Raw genomic sequence first — 24,145 nt, forward strand, 5'->3', positions numbered from 1 at the left:
TGGTATAAGAAACTCATTTTGCTGTTGCATGCATGTGTTAAGAGTAGTATATCGCAATTTTCAGGACTGAGTTTATAGTAAAGGAGAGTTAGTTATGCATTTTCTATTTCTGGGCAGCAACAGTTAAAGGAGATTTGAAAGCCAAATTATAACTAGAGCTGACTGCCTGTGTATAAATTTTGAGACTGAGTTTTAATCTAATGGTATTCCTCAGCACAGGCTCAACTGTAAGCTCATAAGTGGTTTCCTTGACAGAGGTAAGCACACATTAAGTCATTCAGCAGCAGGCAAGATTAAGTTAATAAGACTAATTACAGACACCCACACTCTTAAAATTAATCAATATATAAAAATAAATACACACACATATATATTTGAATGGGTGATGTAGTGACTATGTTATTCATTTCTTCTGAAAAATATGATCCAGATTGTTTGTGCTGGTGATGACTGATGAATATTAGCTCCATTGCTTGTTTTATTCATAATGCTTTCAAACTGCATTCATGTTCTTCCAAAACAGCCTTATGTTATGATGGAAGACAATTCCTTTATCTCCATACTTCCAGTGCAATTTTTGTTTACTGATCTTCACAGAATCACAGAATGGTTGAGGTTGAAGTTGGAGCTCTGGATGTCATCTGGTCCAAGCCACCAGCACAAGCAGGGCACTCAGAGCAGCTTGACCAGGAAAAACTGGGAGAAAGAGAAGTATGTGCTAAATATTGATCTGTCCCTTGGGAGAATTACATTTTTGTCATAATTGCAAGACAGGAGAATGTTTCGGGATGACCACACTTAGCGCTTGGGTTAATAATTAAAGCAGTGGGAATGGTGGGGTATTTGCTTTGTGTCCAGCCTTGACCTATTATAAAACAAGGTTCTTTATGGTGCTCATCCTGATTGTACCAGAGTATATCCCTGATAGGGCCCTTTATTTGTCCTTCTATCATGAATGAGTTTGCTCAAAAGGTCCTATTCTAATGTACACATATTATTGTCTGATATATGATATTTTTAATGCACTTCTTGGGTCACTTTTTTTTTTCTTTCTTTCTTTTTTCTTTGTGTTTAGCATGATCTTATTGAATCAAGTTTTGTAACTGGCTCTCAGCAGATTCAATGTGCTGCAGCTTGAAGTGTCAGATTGTGGGTGGTCTGTTTCATTTGAGGCATTTTAAGCCAAATGTGAATAGAAAACAGCTTTTGTTCTGCAATTTTGGACTTTACCCTTAAATACCTACCAGACTGTAATCATCCACACATCACCCACTGCCAATAAATAACCTATTTTATTATCCAAGTCTCTAGATGGAGAGGAACATTTTTCCTGAAATCAGCTAGAGGCAAGTAATGTAGAGGGCCATCTTTTTTTTTTTTTTTTTTTTTTTTTTTTTTTTAATGAAAATGAGTTAGATATTTTATTAGAGTGTCAGTGATGTGATTATTTCTTCTGTTAAATAAGAGCACTGATACTGAAGTTAAGAACAGAAAGGGCAGTTTATTTTTTTTCTATGCTGCACACTGATATAAAAGAGAGCAGAATCTGGCCAACAGAGCTTTTATATGTATGGGGCCAGAATATATGAGCAGCACAGAGGTTAAGAAAGCACCAAGTTTGATAACTGTGATGATATAATTTTACAAGAGCCCTGAGGAATCTTGGTCAAATCTTAGGCTGCGTGGGCAAGGCACAGTAAAGGTGCTAAAAATAGAAAAGCTCCCTAGCTCTCCAAAAGCTCATAATCTAGGTGTCAGGTAAAGTCAAACAGGTGGATAAAAGAGGTAAGCAGTGCAGACAAAGCTGGCAGATGAATTAATGCTGCAACATGCGCAACTTAACAGAAAAGCAGATGCTTTAGACAGATTTTCCCCTAATCAAAGTTCAGCAGGACTAATATATAGGCCATTCTAGCAGAGCTAAGTTTAAGGAAAAAATAAAAAAAGGAGTATAAATGTGAATTTAACCTTCAAGTTTTCCTCTCACCTTGTTCAAATATTTGGAAAGTGCTTGTCTTCCCATCTTCTTGAATTCCCCAAAGGATGCTGACAGGGTTGTGTGCGGTAGCTTGTCCACACTGCTACAACAACAACTGATTTGAAAGGGTTCGACTGGATCCAGTCAAAACTTTTCACTCCCAAGGGGCTTTTCTATTATTTTTATGATACATCAGAGTTATACTTGTGATGCTGTTCCCTTTCACATAATCTCACAGCTATGATTTGTGGCTCCCAAGAGAGTACTTAAAGCACAGATGAAGGGCACTGGGTTAAATCTTGTTTTACTAGGCAACCTGCTTTGTATCATTTTCCTTTTCCTTTTTTTTTTTTTTCTTTTTTCATAGACCAAGAACAATTTTTTGGTGTACTGTATGCAAACAAATTCTGTCTATCAAATAGTTAAAGCAAAGGATTGTGATTCTGTGAGTGATTGAGTCAGCCTCTGGATTCCTTGTTGAGATTTTCTATTGATTTATTTTGTGGCCTCAGACAACTAGCTAATATCTTTGTCTCAGTCGATTCTCCCTCTTACTCGAAAGCCTATCCCAAGAGAACTGCTCTTCCTAAAGGAAAATCCCAGGAAACACAGTTTAAAGCAAATTTCCTGGTTGTGTTAAAGGAGGTTGAAGTCGAGGGTCACTGGACCTGCTGTGTGCCTAGCACTAAGCTGACCTGTGCATCTGCAGAGGTTACAATGTCATATGTTCAGGGTGACCTGGTGGCAGGTACATGCAGTGCTCAGATCCTCATCCACTTAAGACAGCCCTAAAATGAGGTATCTCTGGGTCTGCCCTCTGGGTCACACCTGGTGGCTACCTCTCACAAAAGTGCAGAAATATGCCAGGTCATTCTTCATGCAGATGAGGGGTGATAGATCAACTTGTAGCTCGGGGACAGCTATTAGAAAGCCAGGTTTTCCACTTGCTACAAATCTTTCTGTAGACCCTTTAATTGCAAGACAAAATCATTGCTTTTTGATAGCTACTCTGAACTGATGTGCTGTCAAAATGAAACAAGCCTTTTCAGGCAGACTGCAGGTGTGATTGCTTACCTCAGACTTGTGCATGTAAAAGTAATTTTCATGACCCTTAAGAGCCTTATTTGATTGGCCTTTGAACTAATCTTTCCCCTCTTAGGATATGGATGGCACTGAGCTGTAGGAAACTGAAGGTGTCTTAGAAGTGTTGGCAAGTCTTAGATATGCTGAAGTTGCTGCCTGCTGCAAGGGCTTTCTTCTTCATCAAATCCTGTTGCTTGTTCCTGAGACGTGACACACTGAGCTGTGTCACACTGTTTTGGCCAAATGCTTGAAAGTACATCGAGTTAAGGGCAGTTTTGGCCTAACAGATTTGGGCGAGGGAGGTGCTTCGTCGTTAGAGGAGCCAGATCATGAGGCAATGAGGCAAATCCCCAGTGTCATGCTGCCCCCACAAAGCTGCTCAGAACTGTGTGCGTACAAGCCCCTTGAAGTCAACAGCAGCATGCTCAGTGGCTTCAGCAGGCGTTGTACAAAGTCTGTGAGTCACTGTAAAACTAGTGGAAATATTCTGTCATGGCAACGTTTGCCATTAAAAATACATGACTTTTTTTTTTCTTTTCTTTTCTTTTCTTTTCTTTTTTTTTTCCTCTCCCTAGTTTAATTAAAGTGGTTGTGTGGTAGTAGACACTGACAAAGTCCAAACATTTGGGAACTAATATCAGATAATGCTTTCATGGTCAGGTTAAATGTGCATGTTTTGAGGCTCCACATCTTTCAAAACTGTGTTTCCCATTCAACCCTTGAATCTGAATTAAAATGCAAAATCAGGCAGTGACTAGTGGTTCCTGTCTCAGATTCCACTTGTCTTGCAATTTGAAGGTAATTTCTAAAGCAAAGAGCCTAAAATGCTAAATCACATTTTAAACTTTTATCCTATCCCAAGCATAGCACTTCTAGATAGTTTCTTCTGTAGCTACAAGAATAATAGTGCAATAACTGATCTCCCACTTCACTTAAGAAAACTACATATTGTTTTTCAGAAAACACTAGAGATATATGTTGAATAAATCAAGAGAAATTCATTTCAGTGTTATCTTTAAAAAAGTAATCTGGATAGTTTAAAAGCTATGAATCATTGACTGTGTCAAGAGGTTGATGTTCACAAGTAGTGCCTTAGTTATAGTACTTGGAGAAAATAGCTTTGAGATAAGACTGCGTTATACCATGCACCAAAACCAGCTTTCTTTGAGAGCTACGTACCTAAGTCTGATTTGAGAATTTTCTGTCTTTGCTAAGCCTTAGTGGTTGATACCTTGAAAATATCAATTAAGAGAGAATAGTTTTAAGGAACATGTTAGTTAATAGAAAATTGTTCACATTAAAATGTTGCATTTTGGGGGCATTTTAAAAATGGAAACCTGTTAGATTTATGCAGCTTCAAACTATTTACTATGACACCAGTCTGCTAACTTTAAAAATTCACATTTTTTCCTGTGCAATAAAGATACTGCCTATTCTAAATCATAAAAGCATTTGCCTCTTCAATTTAAAGCCACACCTCTCTCTCACTAAAATCAATATAATTTAAACAAGTACTTAAGCTTTTGATCAATAGTGTTTAAAGACTGAAGGAAGTATTAGTATGCATAGTGTGACCTTATGTACACTACGGATTCGTAAGATTTCTCCATAAGGCAGTAAATTCCTCTTTAGCTAAACGTCTCCAGGAAGGGTATTTCATCTTGATTTGAAGATTTGAAGGCTAGCACTCCCTTCAAAAGCATGCTTCAATTATTATTAATCTGAAGAGTTTGAAATTCATTACTCTCTCATTTTGCGTCTGGGTTCATCTCCCTATTATCACTTTTCCTTATTTTTCTCCCTCATTAAACTAGGAAAAGGATATTTGCTCTTTCTGGCATAAATGCACATTGTAATAAACTAGTCTTGACTTTACCTTTGGTAAGTTAAGCCTGAGTCTCATTTTAAGTACCTGAGCCTGCTGCACAGCTTTTTTTTTCTCTTCCTGTTCACAAGTAAGGATACCTGTTCTTACCAGAGGTCCCATCCTGGGCATGTTGTGGTATAGCAGTCAAAATTGTTGTGGGTAAAGAAAGGATTCCTAGTTAAAGACAAGGAATTGTAAATATCTTGTGCAATAATGCAGCCTTTTGATATTGTTTAAAAGCTTTTTGATAGCTAATAAGCTCTGACTGAAAACCCTCACAGGTTGGTTCTTCTATGGCTATGTATGCTTTTTCCATGCAAACCTATTTGAGTCCCACAGACGCTCCAATAATTGTCAAATAGAGCATTTCCATGTGACTCCTCAGTCCTGGCCAGCCTTCTGTAACCTCATTGCTTGGCTGCGGGTACACTGCATGGTGCGGTGCTGTCCTTCAGTGCTCAACTTCCCTTCCATCTCCCTGCTGTGCAGCACTGCTGTTTTGCTTATGTTCTGAAAATGAACTTTAAGATTGTGAAGAGAACATGCTTACATATAATGGAGTCCAGTTTTAATATTAATATATATATATATTTGAAGCAGAGTTTGTATGCAGAGGAGCAGACAGACTTCACAGTTTGCCTGACAGCACGTCACAGCAGGATGGATCGGGTGGGCCCTTGGGTGTTTTGTTGGCACTCAAACTAGCCCTGTCTGCAGTGTGGATCTTCTGTCATCTGTCATGTGTCGGTCTGAAAGGGCTCCAGTAGGAGGATCAGTGAGATATAAGAGTATTTTGAGAGTACCATTACATGGCACTCCCAAACGCTGGAGCATTACATGGTGACTGATGTCTTGATTAGCCCTGTAGGAAAGCTCTGCCCTTTCTTCCCCCAAGTGGTTCTCCCTCAGAGAGACTCCTTGGGAGGAGAAGGAAGAAAACTAAACATAAACTCTTAAACAGGGAAGTGAACTCAGCTCCATGTCAGGTAATTGGCTTTAATTATGAAAACTGTAAATCAGTGATACACTGAGGGACATATAAAGCATTTTTAATGGTGATGTGTGTGTTCCCCCTGTCCGCCCAGACAAGGTTGTGTAGCAAGCACAGCCAGACTGTACATCTAATCAAAGGAAAGCTGTCTTTGGCTATCAGAAAAGCAAATATTTTTACAGTGGTCCTTCAGCCTATTCTTCAAAACAAGCGTGGAACAACGTGACGGTTCCTGCCTTAATCAGCTTGCAATGAGTGAGATGTTACTCCACAAATCATTTAGCAGAGCTGCATGTGAATAAATCAAGGATCAGTGTGGAGGAGTCATGAGGTGAAAATGAATCCATGAGCATTCTAATGCACAAATATTTATTAGGTGTATCAGGCTGGAAAGAAATCATGGAAGTGCCTAAATTGTGGCTCTGGAAGTTGTCCAGTGTGACCTGTCTCCATTGGAAAGCTCGTGTGCTTGAGTGTGCTTTCAGATTCCTGTATCTAGTCAGGGCTGAGGTTTGCATCTAGTTGATGGGATATCTGCCAGTGATACAAACACTGTTCAGCAGACAGCCATGGAAATGTCTCATGGGGTCTTATTATGAATATTAATGTCATTACAAATTCTGTGGAAAGCTTTCCGAAGTTCACTAACATTTTAAGTGAAGCTGTGCCCAGTTGTGAGCTTGCATAGGTCAAGAAATGTTTCTGTTTTCTGTTCGGTGGCCATTTAATGCAACGTGCAGTAATAGTCCTGGGAGCAGGGATGAGAACCTATTATTCCCTCTGAGGACTGGCCTTACAGATGCAGCCCACTGTCTTTTGTAATAAGGGTTATTTTATTTTTATTTTATTTTATTTTATTTTATTTTATTTTATTTTATTTTATTTTATTTTATTTTATTTTATTTTATTTTATTTTATTTTATTTGTGCAGTCTTAGCTTTATTTTTTTAATAGGATGGAAGAAAAATAGTTGGTAGACAAAATTTTTCCTATCCCATTTCCCACTTCTATATTATACAGAAGAACCACTTTAACATGACAGCCCTAGATACTAGGCAGTAGGGAGCCAGGTCTGGCTTCTATGTGCGAGGTGTGTCCGAGGGTAAATTTTCTGGACTGACCCTTCTATGTCTGGTTAGGGGAACGTACCTACTGGTATATTCCTCTCCTAATTGCATTTGGGAACTAGCCAAGGGGTGGAGGAACACGACTGGCCATGTCCCTGGGCAATATATAGCATGCCTGGAAACACCAGTAAAATAGCAAACATTATTGAAAAAGGAAGAAACTTCTGAAGGTCATATTACCCCAAGAGCAGCTGATTACAAGCTTGTAGGTTTGGATTTAAGATCCTGTGTTCTGTGTAGATTCTATGTGAATTTCAGTCCTATTTTAGAAAGTTCAACTCCAGTGTTACCAGATAAATCTCCTGTGCAATCAATGCTTAAAAGTAAAGAGGGTAATTCCATAGATTTTAGTAACTTTCTGGAAGTTTCAAACCACTTAATTAGCTCTGCTAGAAATTCAGCTTCTCTCTTCTCAAAATTACTCATTTTACCTCACACCTAACTAAAATCTTTTAAAATTCGTTAATCTCATATGTATGCTCAATATCACAAAGTTTCCTCTGTTATAGAGGTACTGTATCCATTTTCCTGATGTCTTTCTCTTCCAAGTGATTAAACACTATTGCTGCAAGTGATAAATGTGAAGCAAATTCTATGGAAAGGGCATCAAACACAATAGTAGCACACTATGTATGAAGTGACAATTTCAGTAGTGTCACAAAATCCCAATTGTCACCCTTAAGCATTCAAAAATCCTAAGACCAGAAAAAAATCTAGAGCAAAACCTGTAAGATTTTTAAACCTGTAAGATTTATTTTATTTTTCTTTCTTTATTCTTTTTGACATTCTTGTAAATTATGTGTATTTGGGTTATTTTCTTTCCCCCCAGTTTCTGAACTTGTAGCATTAGCTTCACATTGCTGAGTTTTCTGAGTGACTATTGTGAAAGCTTACTTTTATAATGGAAGTTAAAAATGGAAATTGCCTGAGATATTATTCAGGCAATCACATGAAATCTGAGAGTATCACAAGGGCTGTGATGGGCAGTGGTTGACAATGGACGTTATCTGCTGAAAGGTGCTGTGATTGGCAGAGCTTTTTCTCTGGCATCAGCATTTCTGTGTCTTCATTTAGAAGGAACCAAATTTAGAAGGAACCAAGAGTGTCCAAAAGATGAGTGAAGCTGAGGCCTCTTTTTCAGATTCGAAAGGAAAAAAAGGAGGAGAGTGTGCAGGAATCCATAACCTCTGTTTTATTCTTTCTACTTTCTCCTCACCTCCCTCTCAGCTGGCTGGGGAAAAGCTGGTCGGCAGTAGAGATGTGCCTGGTCCCTACCAAGAAGCCAACACAGTAACTGAGTGTCTGTAAAGGGAAGCCCTTCTCCAAACCTTGGGCTAGGAAAGTGATTTCCACCTAAGGGGTTGAAACAAAGTCCTGATGATCCCTTTCTCTAAAAACAGACAAAGATACTTTCCATTACAGCTCACAAACAAAACCATCTCCAAAAGTTTGGCATCTGGTTTAGAATGTCCACAGAGCAACACTAACATGACGAGAGCTGAACATCCATGTACACATTCTCCATGCCACACACCTGCTCACTCCGCTTTTCCAATAGGTCTTCACCTCCAACAAACAAAAAGACACCCCCCCACCCAACCCCCATTTTGATATACAAAAACCACTGTGAGAGGTATCCAAGAGTGATAGGAGGGACAAAAGGAAAATGCCCATTAGAATGACTTGTGTGGACTGTATGTACTCAAAAGGTTAAAACATAATCCCTAAAAAAAATGGTCACTTCCAGCAGTTAATGACCTGCTAGTCTGCTAACCATCAGGAAAGGAAGCCAGGAGCAGTTAACACTTTCAGAAACACAGTTGTTGCTAACAATAGTAATGAACCATATCTTGGACTTGTTATGGTACACGGTGTAGGATTAACATAATAAGTGCTTTGGAATGACAGTAAATAATTGAAATATTAAGGCATAGAGGTGAGGAGAGCTACGGATGCGACTCAGGAATGGAAGTGTAGTGCTTACAAGATACACTGGGCAAGCAGAATACTGCCAGTGTAACCCAGGGTTAATTTTAAAGCTGGGGACTGAACGTTTCCTTCCTGCAGTAAACACATGGGAGGGGAAGGAAGAAGGTAGAGGGAATGAAAATGAGTGCTGGCAGTCTCTTTATGGGGTTGCTATTTGCTTGTCCATCTGGCTGTCAGAGCAAAAGCTATGGTGCCCCAGGAAGGCAGGTCACAACAATTTATTCCTCATGAAATTCTCCATCCAGCAGCTCCCCTTTCTCTGCTTCCCGGCTAATAGAAACAGTGACAGAATGCAGGCACTGGGGGTTACTTCCCCAAAAGAGAGAGAGAACATCACCACTATAGAAACACTTGCAGATTTCAGTGGGGAATCTACTGGGTGTTGAGAAAGGATTTTTGGTGGGAGAACAAACAGCATGAGACCCACAAGGCTTCTTGCTGTCACTTGCTGAGCAGGTCTGGCTGATGTTTTTCTGGGAGTTTTATCTCCTTGGGGGTCACTAAGAGATCTACCAGCCAGCACAGCTTGGTGGAAAGCCGATGGTCCTTTGGGAAATCTTGTAGCACATCTGTCCCCATGGGAACAAGTTGTCTTTGGTGTGTGTCAGCTGTATACGGTTGTCAAAACCAATTTATTCTAGCAAGGTAGAGGTTTAAGAGGATTTGGAAACATCATAGAAGGTTAAAACAGTCAGACTTCATAGTCTCCACATGAAAACTGAATTCTGCTTGGAGCAGGCTGTTCAGGATTTTCTGTTGCCTGTTGCTAAAGCGGAGGATGTACTGGAGACACCACTCACCTTGACATAGTGAAGCTTCAGAGCTATTCATGCTCTGCTTTCCTCGGTTATTTGTTTTCTTATTTTATGAAAACAAACATAGGATGCAAAGGGAGTTTCAAAGGATGGCTTTGGGGTTTCTGTGGCTGCTTGTGAAGTTTCAAGGACAGACTCTTCCTTCTTGTTGACAGTTTTTTTGGTCATCTATGTGCAGTGACCTGACCTCTCACTGCTCAGTATTTGTGATTGCAAGCTGAATGTTTTCATACTTTTCAAAAATAGGTCTCTTTGATGACTAAGCTAGGACCTTGAATGCCCTTGTTTCCATTTACCTCTCCTTTCACAAAGTCAATTCAATTTTATTTAAAAACTTAAAATGCAATGTTTTTTAAATCTTGGCATGGAAATTTCTCTGTTTTGCCCTTCCCACACAGCATGATGGCCAACATGAGCCTTATTGCTTTGCTATAACTTCTCTTCCTTTCCCTCTGTCATGTGCCAAAACAACAACAACAAAGCAAAAACAAAGCCAAACAAAAATAAACAGACAAAAAGACTTTTTGCTATTGCATGGTAGATCCATTGTTACCAGCTGCCATTGGGATGGGGACAGCAGGCGCAAGGGGAATCCACTCGAGTTGTTGTGGAGTCCAGCCTGGCCGCATGCAAGTTTTTCTGTACCGAAGCTTCAGAAATTAAAAGTGGTGATTTACAAGCTTTTGACAAATTTCCATCTGCTTTCATTCCCTGTAGTTTTTTTTTCCCCTCAGAGTTCAAAGGCTGTCTGCTGCAGAGCTGTGCTGCCTTTGTGATATATAACTGTCTCTGAGGCTGTCATACATTCTAATTTTAACACTGATGGAGCTCTATGCCTTAATTCAAGACCCACCCTGAATAGCTCCCACAAGCAGGAAATCTATTCTGCAAAAATCCAGCCAGCTGATCAGTTTATGAACTACGATGCCAGACAGCATTTGTGAAAATAAACCTCACAACATTCAGAAAACATTCAGAGATGATTGTTGTTGGAGTTTGGAGAGAAATTAATGCTGATGTCATGTTGTATATTTATTTTTCTCTGACTGCTACCTTCTGCTGCAAAAGGGTTTTATTTTTTTGACTGTGACAATCAGCATTTAGCAAAGAAAAAAGCATGTTTTTTTTTTTTTTTTTTTTTTTTTTTTTCTGACTCCACATTTTTGAGGTTTGTATAAATACATATTCCTCAATTTTTCACTCTTTTATTGTGGAAAGTTACAAATGCAGACATGGAAAAGTAACAGAAGTTAGTAACTTGTTCCACCTTTATTGGCTGAACATTCATTATAGTGGTGATTATATAACACATTAAAAGAAAAGAAAAAGAAACAGCAGATTCTAAAAATCTAATAACAAGACATTAACTAACATTGCTAATGCTGAACCCAGTTCCTCCCTCAATTACAAATATGAAATTCCCAGTGGGACAATAAGGGGCAAATATAGGAAAAAAATCATTGTAGTCAGCCATTAAGCTCAGTTTTCACACCTCTCTAACATTTTAGAAAAATAGCCTGTATTCTTATGTTTTAGGGAAGAAATGTGCATCATTCTGTTAATCCTGCAAATGCATTAAAATACATTTTTAGATTTTTTCAATATTTTTCAAATAAAACCTTATTTCATAGTAAATTACTTTTACTTTTTTTTTTTTTTTTTTTTTTTTTTTTTTTTTTTAAACAAGGATGCACAACAGATACTAGTTATTTTGAAAATGAAGTTTTTATTCTTCATAGCTAGAGAGGAGAAGGGGGCATACAGAAGAAAACAATAAAACCATGTAATGTTATTTCCCTCTTCTCTTCCTCCTTTTTTGCACTCCAACCCCACAATGAATTTTTCTGTTTATGTTTTCCTATGTTTCTGCAGGGGAAAACAACTTCCAAATTGCTGAACAAAAAGCCTTTTCCAAGCCTAGACCAGACTTCACTGGTCTTCAGTCCCACAGGACTGCCAGCTATAATTTCCTTCCCCCCTCTGTTTCTGATGCCTGCTGAGAAAGTCGTTAGCAGCATGTTCTCTTTTAGGTGCAAAATGCAGAAAAGATCTCAAACACACTGACATGTTGTGCAGCCCTGTTTTCCAAGAGGATTGCTCCTACCTTCCTTCTCTTGCCAAGGGATGAATGAAGCCAGGAGAGCAATGTTTAGAAACTGGAAAAAGAGCCAGTCACAAGGTGCATGAAGTGAGAATTTGCAGTTAAACTGAATTGCTCAAAGGGCAGTGATGAGGAAGCAGACCTTTTTGTGAGATAAGTCATGTCAGATATGGAAATACTTTGAACTTTCTGAAGAGAGCATGGGCTGGATGTAAAACGGATGAGGGCTACCAAAGCTGACCTTTTTTGAATTATGACGATCCTAACAGAGAGTGTTAAGTGAAAACTGATGGAGGGAAAGCAGGACTGCAGTTAACTCAAAAAGAGTGCATTTGGTTGTTTGAAGGTCCATATGTAAAAGCAGAAAATTTCAGTGGAGATCCACAAATAATGAGTGGCATAATTTATTTGAGAAACCATCCTTTTAGTTGACAGACACAAGTGTAGTACTGCGGTCTTTCTTTTCCTAAGATAGTCTCTGCTCCTATTTTTTTTTTTCTTTTCTTATTTCTTACTATAACACAGTTTTTTCATTCACAGCTTCATTGTAATATTAGAGCTTCAAAAACCTAATAGAAAAAGTCAGAAGCAAAAAATGAACCCTTCTTTATCCTTCATTTTCATGGCTTTGCATTTCATTTCCAGAAGGTGTTATAGAATTTATCACTGCACTCCCAAGTGCTACTGGGGAGGTTATTACTACAGTTATTCTGACAGCATTGCTTCATAATTATGGTATCAAAAAGATTCAGTTACAATCCTTTTATTATACATATCTTATGAATGAAAAGAGTTTTTATTATCTATGAGTAATACTACAACCAGCAGCTACTTTGAAGGGCAACTTAGAGGCCAAAGGTTAACAACAACAACAAACAAACAGAAAAACAAGGAAAAAAATCAAGTGAGATTCCTAAAAGATTCCCAACAGCAGCTGAAATTATTTTATATTTTAACGCTTGTTTGTTACCTAAAACAGCAGGAGTCAGCTTTAAATTAAAAGCTGCTTAATGCTTTTTAATTGCCTATTAAACAGTGCATTTTTTTACTAACACGACTAAATGTTTTTACTAAGTGTTTCACAAAATGATATTCTGACCATCTGAAATACTTTATTTAATAAGGTTCCACTGATTTTCTCTTTTATATGCTGCAAACAAAGTGCTCTGCTGCTAAGCTGGACAGAATTATGCACAAGCTCTACAGAATTCCAGAATTAGTTCCACTGCACGACATATGTTTTCAGAAATGGAAAAGCACAGCATGCAACAACATGCATGTGATTTCTAGGAAACTCAGAAAAGACTTGAGAAAGTTTGGATTGCAGTCATTATTCACATAGTTCTAGCTTCTGCCGGAGAGAAAGCTTTTGTGAAAGAATTTTTATGTACAGCCTGTCAGTTTTAGTACATCTAAATAATTTATAAAACTCTAGGAGGTAATCTCTGTCCAGGCTTAGCCATTAGAGCGATCATAATATTCTGGAGCAGGTCAGGTTTCCATATTGTAAAGGGAGACCTGATTTGTCAGACGTTAGTTCTTCAAGACCAGACTTTGCCTATGAACTTCAAGTGTGTTGTAATTTATTGCTTGCCCGATGCAGCTAATACAAGTCTTCTCTATTTTGACTCAAGGCCGATATTAGGCTAACGAGCAAGGGCTTTGCCCATCTGCCCTTGTGCTTATGTATATTAACTTCCTTATCCTTGCAAGTGTTCAAGGAGTTTTATTGGGAAAAGGCAAATGTCAAAAGTGTAAAGTTACTTTAATAAAACTGACCGAGATCAAGTTTCCTTGCTGGCTGCCTGCCACTGAAAATCCCTTTGTTAGCTTTTTAAAATTTCCTGTGACAAATAGAACCCTTTTCATTCTTTGGATCAGACTGAACTTATTTAATTAAAATATGAAAAAAAAATCATTAAAAAATTTCATAGTATAGAAACCTTGGGGGTTTCTCTTGAACCTGCCTGGTTTTGGGGTTACCATTATTTCAAGAACAGCTTCACAACACATGGATGTGTGAAACATTAACTAACTATATTACTGTATTTTAGAGTGATCGTATGCTCTCATTTTCTATGGGTTGCTTACAGAAATTGCATGAAAAAAAAATCACAAAAAACAAATAGCACAAATTGCTGGGGGGGAGAAGGAGAAGAAATATGGTAAACGTGAACACAATGAAATGATTAAAGTAAATGAAAGCATTACTGTGCAGCTGGAACAAACGATTGATATACTGTGCACTGGACTGATAGTTGTAGGAAACATTCATTGTGCCCATAGCTGCTTTGATTGGCAATATTAAAGTTAGCATTAGGAGCTAGCAAGATCAAATGTAGCGGACAAAAAAATGTTCCAGAATTTGACTGGGAAAAAATAGCAGTTATGGTTTTGGAAATCAACTGTTTCAATTGAAGTGGGTTACTATGACTTGGCATGAACTTGGCAAATACTGGGCATGAACAACTACTTTTTACTGAAATAATTAGTCTTCATTAGGAAGGTTGTCTTTTAAAATGGTTGACGTACTTTAATATTTTGTGCACAAAAAGAGATGTGATGAGGAGAGTAAATACAATTTTGGAATCATATACAAATTAGAAATGTATTTATATATTATAAATGAATATTTTATAATACAAAATCTTAAAGTGCATGTCAAATTTCAGAGAAAAATTACTTTCCTTCTGGAAAGAAGGCAGTGTGTTTAATTTCACTTAATAATGTAGTGCATAGAAAGGCAGGCTGTAGAAATCCTGAGAGGGCTGACATGAGGTCTCCTTAGCTTACATCCTGAATTTTTCTGTTCAGTTGACAAGTATTGCACAGTCACATTTCAAAAGGAGCACAACTGCCAGATAAAACTTGTTCTGGCATCCCCGTCGTCTTGATAATGGTCAGCACTCTCATGTGTTCTTCATTTTTGACTGGTTGAACCTATTCACAGTGGCTCCCTGTGCTCAGGAAGAATAGATCAGTGGTGAAAATGATGCCTGGTCTCAGTGCTGTCATTATGTCAGATAAGAACTGAGGCCCCAGAGTGATAAGGTACTTTACAAATCGTACCTCAAGAAGTAGGAGATAGAGGCAAGCTGAACACCAGCAAGAGTGGACTCATTCCAAACATACTTTCTTTTTATCCTCTAATCACCCTTATTTGATTCTCTTTGTTCCTCTCTCCTCCAAGGAAACAAAATGTCAGTGTGGTCCTTTCCAAACTAGGAACAAATAAGGTTCAATTGAATGTTTTGCCAGAACCAATAAACAGCAGTGACAGAAGCTGTGTTAAAATCCTATCTTTTTTAAAAACACAAAAGGAGAATTAGTATGGCCTAGCTTATGGTGAAATCTGTTAATTTTCTGAAGTATGGTGTCATGAAAAATTTTAGAAGGATCCCAGGAGTTGATACAAACCATCTGAGCTCAGAGCTGCAGATTTACAAAGGCATTCCACTGTCTCTGATGAAAGGAATTAACAGTATGGAGATGGAAAGAACAATAATGTGGGTAATAGAAATAAATCTGTTGCAAGTACAAGTAGAACCAGAGATTTTTCCCAATTTAGTGAGTATTTTTACCCTACAAAAGAGACAAACTCCTATCCACTGCTCAAAACATAAAGAAAGAAACCAGGGCAGATGCTGATGAGAAAACTTCAGTGATGATTTACTTGTTTTTGAATCCTAAAGCATTTGTAACTCAAAGTATCTTGAAGCTTGAGAACAGCTGTACTTGGAAAAAAAAATGGTCATAGGTGAGTCAAAGAGATTTTAATGTGATTTCTGCCTTTGGTTTTAAAAAGGTGAGGTCTAGGTGAGGTCTAAGGTCAAAAAGTTGCTGGTACTTTGAAACGAGCAGCCACCCAATGTGAATCACCGGCTCTTGCATGGAAAAATTGTGATGATAGGGGATGTGGGCATCAGATTAAATACATTGCTCAGTTCCATCTCTAGGTTTAACAGGTTTTGCTATGACCTCCCAATTAAAATCAAATAAACAGGTGTATCTCTTTAGTGTAAGCAACAGACCAAAGTCCTGAATTACACAGAAATGGAAAATAGGCTAAAAACATACTTTGTTTTGGCAACACTATTTTTTATGTTATATACAGCAAGGCAAAATAAAGTATTCATGTGAATCAGACTTGCTTTGAAAACAGTGGTGTTTTTAATGTAGATGCCTAAAATAAGATTGTTCAAAGCAGATTGGATGCCTCAATATTTTACTTCGTTTAACCCATGGGAGACCTGCCAAATAAATGTGGCTTTCTCCATGTTTATTTTTCCTGGCTTATTTGGTGTACAGGTCTAATAGGTATTTTGTATTTATTTTCCCTTATCTGTGCCAACTTACACTCTTGCCTCTCCTTTTTGTTCTTTACAGAGAAGTCCAGACCAATTACTCCTAGCTGATGCAAAAAACAGAATATAGGAAAAAGCCTTCTCACATTTTTATCTGATAATGAAATAATTGCAAGTAGTGAGAAGGAGCCTAAAATGTAAAAGTTGTATGACTGGATGTGGAACATATGGGTCAATTTGTGAACAAAGAGCAGAAATTCTACAAAACAAACAAACAAAACAACAATAACGACAATACATAACAAACAAAAACCACATCATGTTGATGTTCTGCATAGTAAGAAAACTCTAAGGCTGCTGTATAATACAAATCGTTCAAATCATTACAAACAGATTTATGTAGATTTCCAGTACAAGAGGCAGTATATCTTCAACATTCTTTTTTTTTTTTTTTTTTCTATTTTTTTTTCTTTTTATGGATATTCAATAAAATTCACAGAGAAGCTGAATGCAAATGAATGGATGGGAATTGATGTGAATCTGAGTGTTGGCAAAGCAGATTAAGTTATTCTCAAACCACCAGTGAGGCATACACTTGTACTTTTAGCCCTGAGGATCTCCAGTAAGTGTGACAACATTTTTGGGGGAATTATAGTTCTCTTCATTCTTGGAAGAACCTGGTCTTTGGGTCCAATCAAACAAAACAGCTATAATATTGTGGGGCTTCCCTAAGTGCAAGGGTATTTCAATAGATATGGGATGCGGGATAAATCCTGCAGGGGCTCCTAAAGTTATGAACCTTATTATCAGTCTTCTGTCCAGCAACATGGCCATACCTCTGCCAGATTTAGCTTAGTCCCCCATGACAAGAGGCTAACATAGGTAAAAACACAACTCCAGCAAAGGATTTGATTTTCCAGCTACAAATCATGTGTCCTCAACAAATAATCAAAAAAATGTAATCCTATTTTTAAACTTTTTAACCACTGCAATGTTTTTGCTTGCTTTGAAATGAAGTTATCTCAAAAGGTCATACTATTTCCAAGCCTACTGTGAACTCTGGAAATAGATCCAGAATCAGAAAGTATGGATATGTCAGGTCTCATCCTTTTATGATTATAACATTCTAAGAGTAAGTGAAGTTTAGCAAAATTTGGAATCTAGTCAAAATACATTATAACTTTAGCCCAAACTTAATTTAAAGACCAGCATTTTATATTCCCTCTTGGGAATCTAACTATCAATTACTTTCATTGGGTGATTTTTCAAGGCTCTCTTCTCTCTGGTGACTGGTGGTGATAGGACCCAATGGAATGGCATGAAGCTGTGTCAGGGGAGGTTCAGCCTGGATATTAGAAGGTTCTTCACTGAGAGGGGTGGTCGGGCACTGGAATAAGCTCCCCCGGGTATGTGGTCATGGCACTGAGACCACAGGAGTTCAGGAAGTGTTTGGACAACACTCTCAAATGCATGGTTTGATTTTTAGGTAGTCCTGTGGGGAGTGAGGAATTGGACCCTGTGATCCTTGTGGATCCTTTCCAACTTGATATATTTTATATTTCTATGAAAGTACTGTTCTCTGTGTTCTGTGGATGTTAAACAAATGAAGTTCTACCTTTAGCTGCAATGTCACTGAATATATCCAAGGATATCACTCTGTCTTAGATATTTAAAAAATAAAATAGATATGTATTGAGTTCAGGAATATATTCCTAGATAGGATATTGCTGCTACTTTTACAACAATTTAATTCACAATTTCTTTTTAAACTACCTCTATTATTTCATTACAGATGAAAATCATAAAAGTAGGATAAGTAGAAGGTATTTTTTCTCTGTTATGTGAGAAAAATCTCAATAATTTTCTTCAGACAGGAAAGAGGGAGAGAACTATGTGCAAATAATATCGTGTTTAATTTTAACTAAGTTAGGGCAAGCTTCACCATCTCAGTTAAAATTAAGAATGAAACACCCTATGTGTACACAGAGTGTTTCACCTTCAAGAATCTCAGAACACTTTAAATAAACTGAAAACTCTTCACCCCATGTAGTCGCAGTGCTGCTCAAAGATACAATGAAGCTGTTGTTCAGCTGCATGTAGAAACGCTACATACCAGGGGAGGGTAGGAAGTTAAGAATAATACAGTATATTCAAATATAACTTTTAGGAGTATTTAGGTAGGCTGAATGTAGCTACCTGGAATTTGGCCACAAAACTCAGCTTAACAGCCCTGCTCTTGTGAAAAGTGGAATAAGATCTTTAATTTTTCCATTCCATTTCCATTAATCACCCCAAGTGGTCATGAGGTTTTCCATCTCAGCCAGCAGTCAAGCTTTCCAGCAGCATGCTTCCTTTTGACAATACACATTACCAGGGTGCTAGATCAATGCTGCTTCAGTTCACAGTGCCTCCTACTGTATCCCTAACCCAATTTCCCTTCAAGTCATGACTCTCCGTCTAAATATTGACCAGCTCTCCTGACCACCTAGACGATGATCTAAGGGTCCAAAAAATGATGATACGAGCTGAGAGCCTGTATCATCTTAGAGAGGCCTTTAATTCATCTTCAGGAAATCTTTTAGAAAGATTTTACTTTTCTGACAAGCTAGGTTTGACATAAAACAACAACTACCCCAATATATAGTAATTTACTATTTGAAACATGCAGCAAATTTAGATAATAGAGAAGAGCTGAAACTAGGAAGGCTGATGTTCTTTTACCAAAAGACCCTAGGTTCTTGGGGGTCTTTGCTGGGTTCTGAATCCAATTAGTGTCTGTACATAAAGAAAAAAAAAAGCCAAAGAAAAGTGATAAAGTCCTCTAATTACTTAACCAAAAATAGCTAGTGCATAGTATACAGAGGCAAGAAGACAAAAAATTGATGGTATATGGCATAATAGGGGAAGAGTTCTGTAGTTGAAGGCACAAAGATATATTGAGAGAAATATGGAAATATGTTGCTGTGAAATTAAAATTCATGCTATCTAAATATCTTCCTTGTCCAATAATACATTGATACAGGTTAAACTTTTTTTTTTTTTTTTTAATTAAGTAAGTAATTAGAGGCCAATATTTACATTTCTGTTCAGAGACTGATGTTTCAAAATATTCGGAATAGTTGCGTGTGCCTGATTTAAGGCATGTTCCTAATTGGACAGTCATGTACTCTTGGTTAAAAAATTATCTTTTGTATCTTGCATTTGTTTCAGTCACAGGATGTTATGGTCCCTGTGTATCCTAAACTGGCATTTGTTTAAGTGTCATCTCTTCAGGCTGCTTTACTTTGTAGCAACACACACAAGTGAAATCCCATATTTACAACCAGATACTTTGCATCTGGAACTAGAAAGGGGCACTGTAAGAACTGTGCAAATACAACATTTTGCAGATAAAGATTAATTTCATACAATTCATAATAGCTTATACTTGTAAAAAAAAGTTTTGTTTTTTTTATTTTTTTTTTATTTTTTATTTTCAGTAATTCTAAGCAATTTACTATCGGTCTTTGCATCACTTGGAAAAGAAAAAGAAGAAATCCAACTTTTCATTTCTGAAAGAGGCTCTTATTCAGGTTTTTTCCTCCCCCATCTCTATTTATATTTGAATAGTATCTTGACATCTACCATAAGAACAGGACTTTGTTCACTAACCGTTACACATACTTAAACTCAGGAAAACTTTAAAAACCTCAGCTAAGCTTGGTAAAATTCAGTTTTGATGCAAATTCACTGCTCTGAGACTGAGGCTATTGCTGCCTGGTATTGGAATACACTAGCCTGTGCGGAGCCCCGTGGACTTTTGTTTCTTGTATATAAGGCTGGGAGTTAATAATAAGTAACACAAACTTGAGACAACTTGAAATTTTCCTGAGTTGGAATTTCTTCTACATTTTTTGAGCATCTCAAGAGAGATGGAAGAATGGCAATGATTTACTCTTCAAGGAGAGTTGACTTCAATGGATATTTGCCTCCAACATCCCAGAATGCTTGGCTTTAGGGTATGATAAATCCAAGACAAACATTAAAAGTGATGGGTAAGCCTGCCTGGCATTTCTCTTTTCTAAAGGCACTTCAGTAATAAAGTTTATTGGTAAACAGTGTTAGTAATAAAGTTTTCAAGTCAAAGTCCACGTTTGCTTCATTCTGTAAAAAAGAATATGTAACAAGCCACCTTGAAACAAGGAACACTAATGTCACTTTTTCTGGACACTTTATAAAAATATGAACAGATGGAGTTACTAAGGCTGGACAGAACTTAACCACTTAACCACCCTTTAACCACTGGAGAAAATGACTGCTCACCTTTCTGTTACATGATTTCTTTATGTGGTTTAATGCAGTTTAATGTAGTTCATGTAGTCTAATTCATCTGCATTTGTTCATGGAAGAGCAGACTTTCACTCTGATGAAGGCTATCTATGCATGTATTTAAATGATTAAAACAAACATTTTCAAGCTATAGTGCCAGGAATGAACCTCAGTAGACCATGTGAGAGCTCAGCTCACTGTCTTAATGCCTAGCACTTCTGAAGATGAAATATTTATGCTGAATATGGATTACAAACAGCTGTGGTTGGGAAGTTCAAAAATGTGCGCACAAAATTTCGCTTCTAGTCTGTACTTTTTTGGAAGTCCCAGTATATTTGCCATCTGATCCTACCTCTTGGAGGTCAGTGGAAATGTTCTTGTTGACCTTTGTGGGCACTCTTGAGTTACCTACCAAGCAATCATTTAAAATAATCATCTAAAAATATTCTGCTTCATCAAATGTTTTTTTCCAAATAATTTCCCATCCATTAATAATAGTTTTCAAGCTCTTCTTTCATTGGGCCACTTTTATGTTGCTGAGTCATAACACTCAAGCTTTCCTCTTTATGGCTGCATTTCCTTAAAGCATACTCGTGGTGACATTTGTGCCAAGAGGCAAAAAGGTCTGTGACAGGATCTGACCTTATGTAAATACCCGGAAGAGCCACTTCCCTTGAGGCAAATACTGAAGTGCACTTAAATAAGACTTGAAAAAGATGTTTTCCATCTGATGTAGCTCAACACAAGTATTTAGTGGTAGCCAGCTCAGATGAACTCTTTACATAGACCTGTAGCTCATGTCTCAGCATGGGTTTGTAGTTTCTTGTCCCATTAACATCATCCTGGTGTACATGCCTTTTTCAACGGTTTCCTGGGAAGAAAAATATTCAAACAGATGTAGCCAGGAAACCAACTACTAGCAAAGGTAGAGACCAGTGCCTACTCCTCCTTCTGCTACACCTTCCCCACCAACAGGAGGGAAGATGGGGCAGCTTAACCTCAGCTGGAGAGCAAGGTGAGGAAAAAGCTCTTGCACAGGCAGACACTGGCTGCATCTGTGCTACTGGAGATCATGTTCCAGCAGAGACCATCACTTCTCCATTGTGGCTCAATGTGTAACAGGTTATTATCAACAATAATGATGTATAAAGGGTTACCTGCTCAAGGATACATAAGTCTGTTACCTTACTCACACTGCAGCGAACTTAGGCTCATACCTTGTGCACTCCGAAGTAACACGTGCCTCTTATAAAATCATGTTCTCTGTCACAGGTGCTCAAATTCACTTTTCTCTGTTTCAAGGGCACCAGTGGTAGGAAATCAAAACTTTGCAGAAGTGTGTTTTTCCCAGTTCTCTGTTATTCCCAGAAGTTACCGTCTTCCTTCTGTTGTGTCTAACTTAAAGAAGCAGGTTGATCACTGCACAAGCATAGACTTGTAACAGGAAAAAGAGTCAGTGCAATGCCTTATCTCCCACATTATCTTGCAGCAAGCTGCTCTCAAAGGGCAGTCAGCCTGAACAGCTCGCTTTGTTGTCCGCAGAACAGAATCACTCTTCGTTCCACTGTCTGCATGCAAAGATGAGGCTTCCAATTGCTTTGACAGTTTGGAGAAGATAAAAAAAATAAAATAAAATAAAGGAAAACCAGAAAAAAGTAAAGAGTATATATTTCTGATGACTGGGGCATTAGTAAAAAGAAGATGAAGTATGTTCAAAATTTTCCTTGAAACATTGAGACACTACTGAATATTCTTCTTTTATAAAAAGGCAAAAGAAAAACAAAAAAACAAACCCCCCACAACCAGTATCATTAGGTGATGGTTTAAATTTGAGACACTATTCTATAGCTGTTCTTACCTGCTGTGCTCTTAAAGTGTCTGAATCTCCACTGCTGTTCTTTGGTTAAAGGGAATAAAATAATTTCAAACCTGGGTAATTGTTAGTTCCATTTAAGACATGGTTGTCAAAGCATCAGTTGCTTTTCTTGGAGCACCACAGACTTTTAAACTGAATCCAAGGTTCTGCCCATATCAGGCCGTTTACGTAGCTGTGTGAGACATTTGCAGTGAACCCTTGAACCAGTTGAGGCTTAGCTCAGGGTCAGTGCTTGCTGTGAATGTGAACGTCAGCCTGGGCTGGCATGGTACCCGAGCACAGGCTAGGGTTTTTCTTCAGGTGTATGCACAGGCTTCTTATGTGTATGCCAAACATGTCCTGTAGGTTGTGTGGGTCCCTAGGGCTTGTTAATACCCTGGGGGATTGGAGTCTTTGACACCTTGGGTTTTTTTTCCATTTTTAAGGCAAAGTGTACTTTTCTGTATGTTATCCCAGACAAATATTGTTAATGCCAGAGAGGGAGAAAGAAGGGATCCTTGCCAGTTTCTTCACTGTTGAATTTCTTGCATATCAGCATGTAGTTTCAGAGGCAGACAAGTGGGAATATGTACATACCTAGAATATGTATATATGCTATTTTCATTTACAGTCTCACCTGGCTGCCGCAGCTTCTGGAGTTTCACCTCTCATTGTGCTGGGTGCAAAAACTGTGGTGAGAGAGACACCACATAGACCTAAAGTGCTAAGGACCAAACTTGAGCTCAGATTTTAATTTCTCCACTTCCTCTAGCCTTGAAACCAATTACCTGTCTGTTTTTAGGGCCAAAAGTATCCTGGCTGATCCCTAGTGCAAGTCCATTGGTTTTAATAACTAAGGTCATCGTAAATACTTTTGCAAAGTTCCTGGTGTCATCTGCTGCATCTATCAGTGCTGCCAACACAGAAGTTATTTCAGTTTACTCTCAGGTTCTCCACAGCTTCAGGCTTCATCATGTCTTCTCAAGCCCTGCCCATACACCCAGTAACACTAATGGTGCAGAGTTCATGCACATTTTATCGTGATCTAATCTTCAAGTTGTTTGAATATGCATCACCGTGTTCAATCTCATTACGGGAATCTGAGGCTGGGGAACATGGTGGAGGTTTTTGGGAGCACAAGTTTTGCTGGGCCCCTGGCAGGCATTTTAATCTCTCCAGGCTTGAAGCCAGCTGGGTTCTTTGAGGCTCTGCCTCAGCTTGCTCCTTGCCTAGACAAGGTGGGGTCTGGATCACATTACGAGCACTGAAAGCTGACATCTGCTTGCCTTGGGCTTGGGGAGCTGCTTGCTGCTGTTTGCTGGGGCTTCTGTGGCTGGCCTGGGGGCTGCATAACTCTGCACACAGGTCTGGCTGCTCCTGGCTGGGCTGCAGCACTCTTTGGCAGCAAGCACTGCCCTGGGCATCGCCCAGCACCCTGCAATGCTGCTGGGAGCTGTGGCTGCAGCGATGCTGGAGACGTGCTCAGCTGGGTCTCAGCGGTGAGGCAGGACCAAGCCCACAGCCCTGCCACACGGACAGAGCTTTGGGTTCTTGTATATGAACTGCCCGTAATCGACAGCTTCTGGGGTTGGGAAATTTTGGGTGATCAGTGGGAGGGGGCTGAAGACTCAGGCCTCAAACCAAACTCATCTTTCCCCAGGCTGCCAAGGGAGAGGTCTAACAGAGCATAGGAACATGGAGGGAAGAGTCGTCTCACCCAAATGATT

At 38.5% G+C, this 24,145-nt stretch overlaps 1 long non-coding RNA gene across 1 annotated transcript; it reads right to left on the minus strand.

The window, feature by feature from the left end:
- Window positions 1-10,925: 10,925 nt before the first annotated feature.
- On the minus strand, window positions 10,926-22,595 carry LOC309879969. The gene is made up of 3 exons (XR_014317875.1): window positions 22,422-22,595; window positions 21,781-22,159; window positions 10,926-21,434 (listed from the first exon to the last, which is right to left on the minus strand). It is a non-coding gene; the product is annotated as an uncharacterized lncRNA (long non-coding RNA).
- Window positions 22,596-24,145: the final 1,550 nt, after the last annotated feature.

Source organism: Aythya marila (assembly GCF_965140915.1).
Source record: "Aythya marila genome assembly, chromosome: 7".
Classification (NCBI taxonomy): Eukaryota; Metazoa; Chordata; class Aves; order Anseriformes; family Anatidae; genus Aythya; species Aythya marila.